This window comes from Morus notabilis, unplaced genomic scaffold, assembly GCF_000414095.1.
Source record: "Morus notabilis unplaced genomic scaffold, ASM41409v2 Scaffold264, whole genome shotgun sequence".
In the NCBI taxonomy this organism is placed as follows: domain Eukaryota; kingdom Viridiplantae; phylum Streptophyta; class Magnoliopsida; order Rosales; family Moraceae; genus Morus; species Morus notabilis.
Genome location: NW_010368055.1, coordinates 609,469 through 613,079, shown reverse-complemented (window position 1 = coordinate 613,079; position 3,611 = coordinate 609,469). Strand labels below are relative to the sequence as shown.

The following is a 3,611-nucleotide window of genomic DNA, read 5'->3' as shown; positions in this document are numbered from 1 at the left end:
GTGCAGCAGGACACGCCTCCGATTCCGAGAGGACAGGCGGAGCACAGGGGAAGGAAATTGGAGATGCCTCTTTTTCACGGGGACGACCCACAAGGATGGGTGTTTAGGGCCGACAGGTACTTTGCCGTGAGCGACGTGGAGGAAGAGGAGAAGGTGGTGGTCGCGTTGGTGTGCATGGAGGGTAGAGCCTTGGGTTGGTTCCAGTGGGCAGATGCGCGAGATCCGTTCAGATCTTGGCGGGAACTCAGGGCGGCGGTGCTACGGCGGTTTGGACGCGCGAGAGAAGTAGATCCGGTGGAACAACTAATGGCTCTCCGGCAGTGGGCAATCAGTGGCGGACTATCGAGACGAGTTCAAGACCACGGCGGCACAAATGCAAGGGGTCCCTGAAGCCATATTCAAGGGGGCTTTCCTCCATGGGCTGAGGGAAGACATACGGGCTGAACTGAAGATGCACCGGCCCAATGGTCTACATGAGATGATGGACTTGGCTCAGCAGGTAGAGGCCCGTAATGAGGCGGTGGACCGGGTTAGAAGGAACCATATGGGCCGAGGGCCCAGAGCTAAATTATGGGGACGTTCTAGGGGATCCTTTGGGGCCCAAGTGCTACTTCCTTTCACCAGAGGGCCCCCTTCGATCCAAACCCCAGAGTGAAGCAGTGATGGGTCAAGGGGCACGGCTAGGTAATGGTTTGGGGTCGCCTCCACTGGCCGGCCCAGCGTTGGCGTACCGCCGGCTCACGGAGGAGGAGATACAACACCGGCGGTCTAGGGGCCTTTGCTTTAAATGCAACGAAAAATTTGGTCCGGGACGTCGCTGCAAGAATAGGCAGTTACAGGTATTAATTCTGGCGGATGAGGAGGAATACTCTGGAGAAGACAGGGACGATGGTCAAGAAACTCGGTCGGTGGAGGACAAAGGGAAGGAGGTCACGAACGAGAAAGTGGATTTGTCCTTGAACTGATGCAAGGGGTGTCATCTTCCAATACCCTGAAGCTCCGGGGTCGGATCAGAGCCCGAGAGGTAGTGGTGCTTGTGGACGGCAGAGCAACTCATAGCTTCATATCAGAAACGGTGGTGGGGGAGTTGCGCTTGCCGATGGACTCCACGGTAAGTCACAACATTGTAGTTGGTAATGGTTTGAGTGTCAAGCAGACCGGAGTGTGGGGGAGGGTGAATGTGTGGATTCAAGGACACTTGGTGGTAGAAGACTTCTTTTCCTTTGAGTTTGGGGGAGCGGATCTGGTTCTGGGGGTGTCGTGGCTCAGCACACTCGGCGAAGTAAGGGCGGATTGGGCAAAATCCTAATGAAGTTCCGGGCAGGGCCAACTTGGGTGATTTGGAGGGGCGATCCTAGTCTGTGCTACGCGCTGGTCAATATGAGCTCCTTGGTCCGGACGTTGTCACCGGATGGGTCTGGATTGCTGGTGGAAGTGTGAGTTTTCGGGGCTAGACAGGGAAGAAGAAAACCGAGAGATTCCAGTGAAGGTACGAACAGTTGTTGACCATTTCGAAAAGGTGTTTGAGACCCCGACAGGGTTGCCGCCGCAGCGGGGACGGGACCATCGGATTGTGCTGAAATAGGGTGTTGATCCGCCAAACGTACGGCCTTACCGGTTTCCACAAATCCAAAAAGGAGAGATCGAACGCTTGGTGTCGGACATGCTAACTTTTGGGATTATTCGGCCGAGTAGCAGTCCATATTCCGGTCCGGTTATCTTGGTCAAGAAGAAGGATGGGAGCTGGCAATTTTGCGTGGACTATCGCGCGCTGAATCAAGTAACCATTCCTGATAAGTTTCCGATTCCGATGATCGACGAATTGTTGGACGAACTCCATGGGGCGGTGGTGTTTTCGAAGTTGGATTTGCGAGCTGGATATCACCAGATCCGAGTGCATGAGGCGGATGTCGAAAAGACGGCCTTTCGCACACATGAGGGTCACTACGAGTTTCTCGTCATGCCCTTCAGCTTGACGAATGCCCCGGCCACTTTCCAGGCTCTCATGAATCGCATTTTCTGTCCACATCTTCGGAAATTTGTCTTGGTATTCTTTGACTACATTTTGGTCTACAGTCGCTCGTGGGAGGAGCATCGGCAGCACCTCACCGTTGTACTTAGCCTATTGCAACGTGAGCAGTTGGTTGCCAATAAGAAAAAGTGTTGTTTCGGCCGGCAGCAGCTGGAATACTTGGGCCATATTATTTCGGCGCGGGGGGTGGCAGCCGACCCGTCCAAGATACAGGCAATCTCCTCATGGCCTCCGTTGAGCAACACAAGAGAGGTGCGTGGGTTCTTAGGGCTCACCGGATACTACAGGCGCTTTGTCCGGGGCTATGGAAATATTGCAAAGCCTTTGACAGAGCTGCTCAAGAAGAAAGGCTTTTGTATGGATTAATGAGGCAGCCCGCACGTTTAAAGACCTCAAATCGGTAATGACTCGAATTCCGGTCTTGGCCATGCCCGACTTCTCTAAACCCTTTGTTATCAAAACCGACACTTCAGGAAGTGGCTTGGGAGCGGTGCTGATGCAGGAGGACAGGCCCATTGCCTTTTTCAGTAAAGCACTCGCCCCTTCTTCCCGTTTGAAGTCCGTCTACGAGAGGGAATAAATGGGGGTGGTTCTTGCAGTCCAAAAATGGAGGCACTACCTCTTAGGCCGCCACTTTGTGGTTAGGACCGACCAACAAAGCCTGCGGTTCTTGATGAGTCAACAACAGCTTCCCCCCGAGCAGCTACGTTGGGTGTACAAATTGTTGGGTTACGATTTTGAAGTACTGTACAAATTGGGGGCATCCAACCGGGTTGCAGATGCACTGTCTCGACGGGGCAACTGGAATGAGACTTCCCTCTCCGCTCTAACTATACCCCACACGTGGGATTTCGCCGCCATTCAGTTGGAGCAACGCACATAACCAACGTGGGATCCTATCATTTCTAAACTCGAGAAAGGGGAAGTTTTGGAAGGTTATTCGTTGAAGAACAGCCTGCTATTCTACAAAGACAGGCTGGTGTTGGTAGAAAACTCCCCTTGGATAGCTCGATTGATCCACAAATTTCATGACTCGGTAATTGGGGGACACTCTAGTTTTGTACGCACCTACAAACGGCTGTTCACAGTGGTTTTTTGGAGAGGAATGATGCAGCACATTCGGGATTACGTAGCTCACTGTGAGATATATTAGAAGAACAAGTCAGAAGCACTATCCCCTGCCGGCCTCTTACAGCCCCTCCCTATTCCCACCCAAGTCTGGGACAATATCTCCATGGATTTTGTGGGCAGCTTACCAAAATCCGGTGGCTTTGACACCATATTGGTGGTGGTGGATCGCTTGTCCAAGTACGCCCACTTTTGTCCCCTGGCTCATCCATTTTTTGCCAAGCAGGTGGCTGCCTTGGTTATCACAAACATCGTCAAGCTGCATGGGATCCCACGGTCAATTGTGAGCGATCGTGACGCTGTGTTCATGAGTGGATTTTGGCGCGAGCTATTCAAGTTATAAGGCACTAAGTTGCATACTAGTTCAGCCTACCACCCAGAATCTGATGGACAAACTGAAGTCGTGAATCGTTCCTTGGAAACGTATTTGCGGTGTTTCGCGGATGATAAA

General features: G+C 52.6%; 1 protein-coding gene across 1 annotated transcript in view; it reads right to left on the bottom strand.

The window, feature by feature from the left end:
- Window positions 1-3,611, bottom strand: part of LOC112094693 (OTU domain-containing protein 6B) — a 9,484-nt gene that overhangs the window by 2,013 nt on the left and 3,860 nt on the right.